The 12,020-nt window shown below is 57.0% G+C and overlaps 1 protein-coding gene across 3 annotated transcripts in view; it reads right to left on the bottom strand.

The window, feature by feature from the left end:
• The window catches only part of LOC115637131 (porphobilinogen deaminase-like), a 46,437-nt gene that overhangs the window by 1,602 nt on the left and 32,815 nt on the right, over positions 1-12,020 (bottom strand). The gene's annotated exons all lie outside the window — the stretch shown is intronic.

Below are 12,020 nucleotides of genomic sequence, written 5' to 3'. Positions count from 1 at the left end.
GAAGTGCCTCGGGGAATCGCATATCGCTGAGAAGTGTCGCATCTGCAAGGCCTTTAAGCCTTGAACAAAGAAAGAGATCAAAGACTGTGGACTCTTTTGATGGAAGCGGCACTGAATCCGGTGCCATCAGCACAGCCGGCCACCTCTACACCGGCACTGGACCGCGCCGGCACCGGAAAGACACCCTGGCACCGCCCATCCCCGGGACCGGGATCCGATCAAAGACCCTCAACGTCTGCGACATCATCTCGGCAGGCTCGAGTGGAGCGCCCGGCACCTATCTCGGCAGTGACACCGCCTGCAGGGTTGCCGTCGAGTCCGGCCCCTCCTAGCTCCCCCTTAAGATCTGGGGTCGAGCCATTAGTCCCGTCCACGCCGGAGACCTTCGCTTCGGCGCGGGACTTGATAGCTCTGACTGAGCCATCCCAGCCTCAACCCCCGGTACGGGTCATCTCCACAGGCAAGCCGACATTGAGAGCGCCGTCTCCGGAATCCAAGCATCGATCGCCTTCGAGGCCCCGACGAGGTGAACGCTCACGCTCTCGGTGCCGCTCGCAGTCCCGGCACCGCTCTCCTAGGTGGTAACGGTCGCACTCGCGGCGCAGGTCAACGTCGGTACGGTCCCGGTCTGGCTCGTCTCCATACCGGCACCGGGACTCTAGGAGCCGTTCGCGTCGGCAATCAATTCCCCGGTCAACCTCCCGGCACCGAGCCGGTGGCAGGTCCCGGTCGACCTCCCGGAACCGCGTTGGTGGCAGGTCCCGGTCCCCAGCGCCATCCCGGCACCGCACCGGACGTAGATCGCGGTCCCCATCCCAGCACCGAGCTGGAGGCAGGTCCCGGTCCGGATCCCGGCACCGAGTACCAGACCGGTCCCGGTACCGGTATGGCTCCCGGTACCGATCCTCGGCACCGAGAGGATCATCGGTGTCAGGACTGAGAGATGCTTATCAGCCGAGTTCAGCACCTCCATGGCCTTCGAGGCAGCCATCGGTCTCCTCTCAGGCGGACAGCGTTTATACACTGGGCCCGGACAGACACGTGGCCCTCTTTCAGGACCCTCCGCCTCAAGACCAAGGACCACAGCAGTGGGGGTTTTGGACTCCCTGGGCATACCATCAAGCCCAGGGTCCGCAACATACTTCTCCCCGACCTGCAGCGGACCGAAGGCCACCAGAGTCAATGCTATCTCGCCCCCCTCCCTCTCTGGAAGGCGAGGACAGGTCCACCCACCAGGACCCAGAGCTCCCTCCACAGCCGGAGGGCCAGGTCCAGACAGAACCCCTTGTGGACGCTCTGATGCTAGGGGTCTCCTCGTCATCTTCCCCTGATGAGGCAGTGGCAAGCACCTCGTCCTCAGGGCACATCAGGACCTCCTCAGGCGCGTGGCGCAAAACTTGAATTTACAAGCGGAGGAGGTTGCTGAGATCGAGGATCCGGTGGTCAGCATCCTCTCCGCAGATGCTCCCACCAGGGTCGCCCTGCCTTTCATTAGGACCAAATGCCACTACTATCTGGCAGTCACCGGCCTCCATCCCTCCTACCGCACGAGGCGTGGAGAGAAAGTACATGGCCGCCTCCAAGGGCTATGAATTCCTGCACGTCCACCCGACACCATGCTCCCTCGTGGTACAGTCGGTGAACAAGAGGGAGCGCCATGGGCAAAAGGCCCCGGTACCCAAATCTAAGGAGACGAGGCGGATGGACCTCCTAGGCCGTAAAGTCTATTCGGCGGGCGCGCTACAGCTCAAGGTCTCCAACCGCCCCTCCTTAGCCGCTACTCTTTTAACTCCTGGGTAGCGGCAGACAAGTTTAAGGAGCTGTTGCCCCAGGAGGCACGTCAAGAATTTGCGGCGATTCTTGACAAGGGCAAGAAAGTCGCAAGGACCTCGCTGCAGGCCTCATTGGACACTGCAGACTCGGCCGCTCGCACCCTTGCCTCGGGGCTTATGATGCGCCGCATATCCTGGCTTCAGGTCTCTGGCCTTCCACCGGAGCTCCAGTATACCATCCAGGACCTCCCCTTCGAAGGCCAGGGCCTGTTTACAGACAAGAGAGACCCCAGGCTAAAGAGCCTTAAAGACAATCGCGTCATCATGCGCTCTTCGGGGATGCACGCGCCCGTGACGCAGCGCAGACCCTTCCGGCCGCAGAACCAGCAGCAACAACACCGGCCGTATCCCCAGTTCCGCCCACAGCAGGACCTTAATAGGCGCCGGGGCAGGAACAGTAGGCGCAGACAGTCGGGTGGCCAAGGGGGGCAGAACCAAGGCTCCTCCAAGGCCCCACCCGGACCCAAGCCTTCATTTTGAAGGTGCGCCCGAGGGCGCAGTACCAGTTTCCCCTTCGGATCCTTTCCCACAGTTTTCCAACCGTCTTTAGTTTCTCCTCCAGGCGTGGACCCAAATAACATCTGACCACTGGGTCTTATGCACTGTACAGGCCGGTTACCGCCTGCAGTTTTCATCACCCCCTCCCCCATCCCTCTTCAGGGACCCCTCTCACGAGCAATTCCTCCGTCAGGAGGTACAGACGCTCCTCGACCGACAAGGGAGCCATAGAAGAGGTTCCAGAGAGCGAGAAGGGCAAGGGGTTTTATTCCCTATACTTTCTGATCCTCAAGGCCAAGGGAGGCCTCAGGCCTATCCTCGACCTGCGAGAACTCAACAAGCATATGGTGAAGTTCAAGTTCCGCATGATATCCCTGGGGACCATCATCCCATCGCTGGATCCTGGAGACTGGTATGCCGCCCTCGACATGCAGGACGCTTACTTTCATATCGCCATATTTCCACAGCACAGATGTTTCGTTTGCTTTGTGGTCGACCCCAGCATTATCAATTTGCGGTCCTCCCATTTGGCCTTTCTACGGCCCCGAGGGTATTCACGAAATGCATGGCAGTCGTCGTCGCACATCTTCGGCGCAGCTGCATTCACGTGTTCCCCTAACTCGACGACTGGTTGGTCCGAGGCCACATCAGAGCTGCAGGTCCGCGACCAGGTCCGCAGGATCAGCAACCTCTTTGCTGCCCTAGGCTTCATTGTCAATGTGGACAAGTCCACTGTGCTCCCCACGCAGAGAATACAGTTCATGGAGGCCGTTCTGGATTCCACCTTGGCCAGGGCCTTGCTACCATTGCCCAGGTTCCAGTCGCTATCGGCCATCATTCTGCGCTTGCAGGCGGCCCCCCTGACCTCCATAAGAACATGTCTGACCCTCCTGGGCCATATGGCGGCCTGTACGTTCGTGACAGCGTATGCTCGACTCCGCATGAGGCCCCTCCAATCTTGGCTTATCGCGCAGTACCGGCCCGCCAGACATTCGTTAGACACAGTTGTCACCATCCCCCAGGGAGTACTGGACTCCCTCCGGTGGTGGCTAGACCAGTCCGTCGTGTGTGCAGGGCTCCTGTCCCATCCGCCCCAACCCTCGGCATCCCTGACAGACGCCTCAGATCTGGGCTGGGGGGCGCATAGCGGAACCCTGAGGACTCAGGGCCTGTGGTCCCCCCAGGAACTGAACCTCCACATCAACATACGGGAGTTGAGAGCGGTCCGTCTTGCTTGTCAAGCGTTCGTCCATCACCTTCAAGGTCGCTGTGTCGCGGTGTTCACCGACAATACGACGACCATGTACTATATCAACAAGCAGGGCGGCACCAGATCCTCTCCCCTATGTCAGGAGGCAACGCTGCTCTGGGAATTTGGTATAGCCCATACCATTCACCTCACGGCCTCCTACCTCCCTGGAGTACGAAACACACTGGCGGATCGCCTGAGCAGATCCTTCCGCTCACACGAGTGGTCCCTTTGCCCAGACGTCGCCCTCTCACTCTTCCAGAGGTGGGGTCGTCCCCGGATGGACCTCTTCGCGTCCAGGGGGAACAGGAAATGCCAGGCATTCTGCTCCTTTCAGGGTCGGGAGCCCGGGTCATTAGTGGACGCCTTCCTTATCCCATGGGCGACATCTGTTTTATGCATTCCCATAGTTTCCGCTGATCCACAAGGTCCTCCTCAAGGTGTGCAGGGACAGAGCTCGTGTGATTCTGATAGCCCCAGTGTGGCCCAGGCAACATTGGTACCCCATGTTGCTGGACCTCTCAATAACCAACCCAGTTCCCCTGCCCCTTCACCTGGATCTGATCACCCAGGACCACGGCAGACTCTGTCACCTGGACCTTTGGTCTCTGCATCTCACGGCATGGCTCCTGCGTGGCTGACCAGCTCCGAGTTACGCTGCTCTACCCCGGTTCGGGAGGTTCTCCTGGGCAGTAGGAAGCCTTCCACTAGAGCTACGTATTCAGCCAAGTGGAAGCGTTTTTCCTGTTGGTGCTCGGAGAAGGGTTTTCTCCCTATGGAGGTTTCCGTCGCCAATATTCTGGACTACATCTGGTCCCTCAAGGGCCAGGGTCTGGCGATATCGTCCCTTCGGGTTCACCTAGCACTCATCTCCACCTTTTATCCAGGAGGAGATGGCCGTTCTGTCTTCTCCCACCCTATGGTGGCGAGATTCCTGAAGGGGCTGGAACGTCTCTACCCACAGGTCCGTCCCCCTGCCCCTTCATGGGATCTCAACCTCGTTCTGGCTCGGCTCATGGGCCCTCCATTTGAGCCGTTAGCGACTTGCTCCCTGCTCTACCTCTCCTGGAAGACCGCCTTTCTAGTGGCCATCACCTCAGCTAGACGGGTGTCGGAACTCCGGGCCCTCATGGTAGACCCCCCGTATACGGTCTTCCATAAGGACAAAGTGCAGCTGAGACCGCATCCTGCCTTTCTCCCTAAGGTGGTCTCAGCCTCTCACATTAACCAGGAGATCTTCCTTCCCATCTTTTTCCCAAAGCCCCATTCGTCCCGCAGGGAGCAACAACTCCACTCGCTGGATGTCCATCGGGCACTAGCGTTTTATGTGGAGAGGACCAAACCGTTTCGCAAGTCCCCCCAGCTCTTCGTGGCGATAGCGGACCGTGTCAAGGGCCTTCCTATTTCCTCGCAGAGGATATCCTCGTGGGTAACGTCCTGTATCAGGACCTGTTATGACTTGGCTCACATCCCTACGGGCCGTGTGACTGCGCACTCTACCAGGGCGCAGGCATCATCACTGGCTTTCCTTGCCCGAGTACCGATCCAAGAGATCTGTAGGGCAGCGACCTGGTCATCGGTCCACACTTTCGCTTCCCATTACGCCCTGGTCCAGCAGTCCAGAGATGACGCGGCCTTCGGCTCAGCAGTGCTCCATGCCGCGACTTCTCACTCCGACCCCACTGCCTAGGTAAGGCTTGGGATTCACCTAACTGGAATGGATATGAGCAATCACTCGAAGAAGAAAAGACGGTTACTCACCTTTGTAACTGTTGTTCTTCGAGATGTGTTGCTCATATCCATTCCACACCCGCCCTCCTTCCCCACTGTCGGAGTAGCCGGCAAGAAGAAACTGAGGAGCGGGCGGGCCAGCAGGGGTATATATCAAGCGCCATGGCGGCGCCTCTCTAGGAGGCGACCTGCCGGCCCACTGGAGTTGCTAGGGTAAAAAGTTTCTGGCAGACGTGCACGCGCGGCACACACACCTAACTGGAATGGATATGAGCAACACATCTCGAAGAACAATAGTTACAAAGGTGAGTAACCGTCTTTTCTTCTTTGAGTGCTTGTTCATGTCGATTCCAACCGGGTGTGTGCGCACATACGTGCCCAGTATCCAGAAGATTTTTCCCTAGCAGCAACCTTAAGGTTGGCCTGGGAGCCCCATGGAGTTGCACCCTCATGGTGCCCAGTATAGAGCCCTGCCGATCCGCCACCCCTTCAGTTCCTCCTTACCTCCAGTGACGGTAGCTGTCACTTCCCTTGCTCTTGCTCTGGCAAGTGACCTAGCAGTTTGATTCCTGTTGTACTTACCTTGTTTATTCAGATAGTGTAGTTTAGTAGAGTTAGTAGTTGTCATAGTATATTTTCCCAATCTGAACCTTAGAGTCCAAAAGTTGGGGTACCAGCATGAATTCCCCTAAGCTTAATTACCAGCTTAGATCTGATAGCTGCCACCAATCAGGACTTGGAGTGCCTGATACACTCTGGTCCCCCCAAAACCTTCCCTGGGGACCCCCAAGACCCAGACCCCCTGGATCTTAAGACAAAGAAAGTAAACTCTTTCCCTCACCAGTGCCTCTCCTAGGCTTTCCCTCCCTGGATTACCATGGAAAATCACTGTGATTCAAACCCCTTGAATCTTAAAACAGGGGGGAATGTCCCTTCCCCCTCCCCTTTGCCTTCCTCGCTCTCCTTTCCCCCACCAATTCCCTGGTGAGTACAGACTCCGTTCCCTTGAGCCTCAACAAGGGGAAAAAAATCAAACAGGTCTTAAAAGCAAAACTTTTAATAAAAAGAAAAAAAAAAAGTAAAAGTTGTCTCTAATTTAGATGGTAAAAGTTACAAGGTCTTTCAGCTTATAGACACTAAAAAGAAGCGTCCCCCCAGCAATATACAATTTAAAATACTTCCAGCAAAATACACATTTGCAAATATAGAAAACAATCAAAAGACTATAACCGCCTGTTCTACTTAATACTCACTATTCTGAATATATAAGAGACTGTAGCAAGGAGATTGGCAAGAAACCTGGTTGCACGTCTTGTCCCTTCCAGGACCCAGAGAGAACAAAGCAAAACCCAAAAACCACAAACAAAGGCTTCCCTCTACCGAGATTTGAAAGTATCTTGTTTTCTGACTGGTCCTCTGGTCAGGTGTTTTTGGTTCCCTGTTTGTTAACCCTTTACAGGTATAAGAGACATTAACCCTTAAACTATCTGTTTATGACAGTTGTAAGTTTAAGTTATGGGGGTTTCCCCCCTTTATTTGTTGCCTCCGGGGCATGCTGTGATCCCCGGGCTTCAAGATCTGCAAAGACTGCACAAAGCACATGCCAAAAAGTGACTCCCCCACCTCCTGTTTACAGTGTCTGGGTGAGGGTCACCAAAAAGACCACTGGAAAATCTGTTGGGAATTCCAACCAAGAACCCTGAAAGAGAGTGCAGTAGCTTAAAATCCTTGTCATGGAGGCAGCTCTTCAACAGCACTTGGAGCCCCGGTGCTGAGGATCCCACTACCAGCATGTCATCTTTGGTGTGGAGCGCGCTCTCAAGAGACCAGGCGCCAAAGAAGGACATGGCCAAGGACTCTAGGTACCACCATGGAGTGTCTCGGGGACACTCCAGCCTTTGGCACCAGTCCCAATCGCCAGGGCAGAACAAGAGGAGGATTGAAAGGGGCTGATCCCCTTTGCCTAGATCCAGAGACAGCCATCAGTGGCACCAAGTGCAATGAACAGTGGTACTTCGTGCCCTCCAAGGGCTATGAACATTTATACACTCACCCACAACCTGATTCTCTGGTGATGGATGCTACTAACCAGAGAGAGTGGCAGGGTTTGCAGGCCTTTCCCCCAAGAATGGAGATGCAAAAAAACTGGATCTATTCAGCCAGAAGGTTTATGCCACAGGGGTCTGCAACTCTGGATTTCCAACCAACAGGCCATTGTCAGCATGTATGCCTACAATACTTACTCGGTGAGGGCTAAATTTAGAGTTACTTCCCTCGGACGCCCGAGCTGAATTCTAGCTTTGGTCAAGGAGGGGAGATTCATCTCCAGGGCATCCCTGCACGCAGCATTTGATGGAGCAGACACTCCCACTAGAGTCATGGCCACGGGTGTAGCCATGAGAAGGGGCTCGTGGCTCCAGGTCTCCCCTTTGAGGTCCAACAGACCATACAGGACCTGCCTTTTGAGGATGAGATTCTGTCTTAAAAAAACGACAGACAAAAGGCTAAACAGCCTGAACGACTCTAGACCCACCTTCCGGTACCTGGGCCTCTACACGCCTTCCACTCCGCAGAAACACTTCTGGCTGCAGCCCACTCAGAGGTCTCGTCAGGAGAACCACTATGTTGGATCCGGAAGGCGGAACAGAAGCAGCAGGAGAAGGCAGCATCAACCTGCTGGCCAGAGCTCTGGACAACCGAAGCCTGATTTTTGTAGGCAGTCAAGGAGGGTGTACTACACCTGGAAATGGATCCATCCCACCTTACCTTCTCGTCTCGACTATCCCCTTTCTGTGGTGCATGGCCCCTTATTACCTTGGACTGATGGGTGCTCTGCACGGTAGAGAGGGGCTACTCCATCCAACTCTGTGCCCTCCTGCCCTTCCACCCGCCCCCTTCCCTGTCCCTCTTCAGGGACCCTTCTCAATTGCAACTCCTTATCCAAGAGGTGCAGTTGCTCCTATCTTTAGGGGCAGTGGAGGAGGTTCCTTAGGAGCACAGGGGTGAGGGTATTTAATCCTGGTATTTCCTAATACCAAAAGCCAAAGGCTGCCTCAGGCCCATCCTGGACCTGTGGGAACTCCAAGTTTACAAAAAAAAATAAAGTTCTTCTTGGAGTGATTGCTCATATCCATTCCAGTTAGGTGTACGCGCCGTGCGTGCACATTCGTCGGAAAACTTTTACCCTAGCAACTCAGTGGGCCGGCAGGTCGCCCCCTAGAGTGGCGCCACCATGGCGCTCGATATATACCTCTGCCGGTCCACCCGCTCCTCAGTTCCTTCTTACCGCCCGTGTCGGTCGTTGGAACAGTGGAGCGTGGCTTAGCTGACCTCCACTTCCCTAGCTACTCGTATTTCTCGTATATAGTTACGCAGTTATTACCCTTTTATTTATATATTTGTATAGTTATACGTTTTTTCTTTGCTAACATGGTTAGTTTAGTTAGCGGGGTTCAGGAAGTAGCCCCTGCCATGAACCCGGTCCCGGAGCCCATGCGGGGCTCACCGGGTTTTAGAATGGGCTCGGCCTGCCAGAAGCCGCGGCCGAAGGGAGATCCACACGACTCCTGTTTCAAGTGCCTCAGGGAATCACGCTTGACAGCTAAGTGCCCCATTTGCAAGGCTTTTAAGCCGAGAACAAAACAGTGTGGGACTTTCACTTACCCCTCCACCTGGGGCGCCGAGCGATGATCAAGTGGCGGGCAGAAGCGCCTCCTCGGCACCGGACCCCGCCGATACTACCAAGGCCTTTCGGCACCGGCCGCCGCCGGCACCGATATCGGCTCGGCACCGCTCTCTTTTTCCGAGGTTGAGAGAGCCTACGATTCCTGCTGGTGCCTGATGGCTCCCCGGCACGCGCCGTGGTCGAGACCCCTGCTCCTGCTGCTTCCGTGCCACCTGCATCGCAGCCAGGGAGCTCGTCTAAGTGGGATTACCCGGCACCGACACCTGCAGAGGCACCGATGACATCGGCACCGTCGTTTCCAGTCCCCCAGGGCCACGGAATCCGGTGCCTGGCAGCTCCCCGGCACGCGCCGTGGTAGAGCTTACTGCTCCTGCTGCTTCCGTGCCAACGGCACCGCAGCCAGAGAGCTCATCTAAGACGGATCGCCCGGCACCGACGACGTCGGCACCGTCGATCCCGGTCCCACGAGGGCCATAGAATCCGGTGCCTGACGGCTCCCCGGCACGCGCCGTGGTTGAGCTCCCGCTCCTGCTGCTTCTGTGCCAGCGGCACTGCAGCCAGAGAGCTCCTCTAAGTCGGATCGCCCGGAACCGACGCCTGCTGCGGCACCGATGACGTCGGCACCGTCGATCCCGGTCCCACAAGGGCCGTTAGGATCCGGTGCCTGAGGGCTCCCCGGCACGCGCCGTGGTTGAGCTACTGCTCCTGCTGCTTCCGTGCCAACGGCACCGCAGCCAGAGGGCTAGTCTCAGTCGGATTGCCTGGCACCGACGCCTCTGAGGCACCGACACCGTTGGCACCGTCGATTCCGGTCCCACAAGGGCTATCGAATCCGGTGCCTGACGGCTCCCCGGCACGCGCCGTGGTTGAGCTTATTGCTTATGCTGCTTCCGTGCCGACGGCACCGCAGCCAGCCAGCTTATCTAACTCGGATCGCCCGGCACCGACACCTACCGAAGCTCTGACGACCTCGGTACCGTCAATCCCGGTCCCACAAGGGCTGTCGAATCCGATGCCTGACAGCTCCCCACTATGCACTGTGGGTGAGCCTGCTGTTCCCTCCACGCCGGAGACGTTACCAACGGCGAGGGATTTCATTGCCATGACAGAGTCGATGCTGCCTGATACAGTCTCTTCAGGTGACCGTCCTCTGTCAGCACAGCAGAGCGGCACCGTTCATGATCCCGGTCCCGCAGGCACTCCAGGTTCTGTCGACACGCCCGGCGCCATCGGCAGTCCCGATGCTGTTTTCCTCATCGGTACTGGTCGCACTCGCTGCACCGCTCGGTATCCCGTTCGCCGACCCGCTGTCGGCACCGTTCCGACTCCCGGCACCGCGGCGGGTACCTTGACTCCTGTAGTCTCTCCCCGAGCCTCGAGATCTCGGTTGACCTCCCGGCACCGTTCTGGTTGCGGGTCTGGATCTCGTTCCAGGTACCGGTACGCCTCCCGGTGCCGGTCCCCGGTGCCGAGTTGGGCAAGGTCCGAATGAGTCAGAGACTCTGCCTGTGCCTTCTTTAGTACCTCCATGGCAGTCCGGACACGCATCTGTGTCATTCCATATGCGCAGATTCTATGCTCAGGACCATGATTCTGATATGATGGCCAGCGGGTGCCCGCCCCGAAGCCGAAAGAGGCTTGGCGAATGGACCTGCTTGGCCGCCAGGATACTCTGCAGAGGCCCTGCAGTTCTGGGTGGCAAAGCAACAAGCCTTGCTTAGCTGCAATAATTATAGCACCGGGGTGAAGGAGTTTCTCCCTCAAACCTCCCGCCAGGAGTCCGCTGCCGTCTTGGAGGACGGGGGAAAGAAGGTTCCCGGAGCGTCCCTCCAGGCCTCGTTGGACGCAGCAGACTCTGCGGCCAGGACTCTGGCCTTGGGCGCCGCCATGAGGTGCATGGCTTCAGGTTTCAAACCTCCGGCCGGAGCTGCAGTTTGCCATTCAGGATTTACCCTTTGTTGGTAAAGGCCTCGTCATGGCAGGGACAGCCCCAGGCTGCGAAGCCTGATGGTCAATGGGCTCCTAATGCGTTCTCTCAGCATGCATACGCCGGCGACCAAACGCAGGCCTTTCTGGCCCCAGCCGCCATACTCTGTGCCTAGCCAGAGGCAGAACTTTGGCAAACGGCAAGGCCAAGGTGGTCGCAGACGAACGTCAGGCCCCCTAAAGAGCCAAGGTCAAGGTCCCTCGTAATTACCACTGGGACCGAAGACGAACCTTCCAAGGTGCGCCTGGGGACAGTGTACCACCTTTAATTTGCTCCAGCCCTGTCCCCCTTCAGCGGACGAAAGGGGCAAGGGGTTTTATTCCCGTTATGCCCTAGTCCCCCACTCGGGCGCAGGTCTCAGACCTTCCTGGTCCTGCACGGACTCAACCGGTTTAGAATAAGGTTGAAGTTCTGCATGGTATCCCTGGGAACCATTATTCCATCCTTACCTCCTGGGGGCTACTATGCCGCCCTGGATATGAGGGACGCGTACTTTCGTAACACCATTTTCCCTCCGCACAGGAGGTACCTCCGCTTCATAGCCAACTGTCAATCTCCTGGCTTACGGCCATAGTCGCCGCCTACCATCGATGATGTCGGATATGCGTTTTTCCGTATCAGGTCGATTCGCTTATCCGAGGAGACTCTGAGACACAAACCGCTCAGCGCATGGGCATTGTCACGGTCTTATTCACAGGCCAAGACCTGATGATTCCTATAGAGCAATCCACTCTGGTTCCCACGCAGAGGTTGGACTTCCTAGGGGCTATCCTGGTCTCCTACCTAGCTGGAGCCTGCTTATCACAACTGCGGTTTTAGGCGATGGCAACAATCATCTGAGGTCGAAGGGCTTTCCCAACGACCTCGGCTTGTTCTTGTCTCAGTCTCCTGGGTCCATGGTTGCCCGCAAGTTTGTAACCAAACATGCCAAGCTCCGCCTCCGTCCTCTCCAAGTCCGGCCCACCTCGGCGTACCGCCCGGACAGGGAGCCAATGGTCATGGTGGTCACCGTTCCCTCGAACACCTTAGGCTCCCTAG

Source organism: Gopherus evgoodei, chromosome 19 (genome assembly GCF_007399415.2).
Source record: "Gopherus evgoodei ecotype Sinaloan lineage chromosome 19, rGopEvg1_v1.p, whole genome shotgun sequence".
Taxonomy (NCBI): Eukaryota; Metazoa; Chordata; order Testudines; family Testudinidae; genus Gopherus; species Gopherus evgoodei.
The sequence above is the reverse complement of the archived record's forward strand: the minus strand, read 5'-3'. Positions and strand labels throughout refer to the sequence as shown.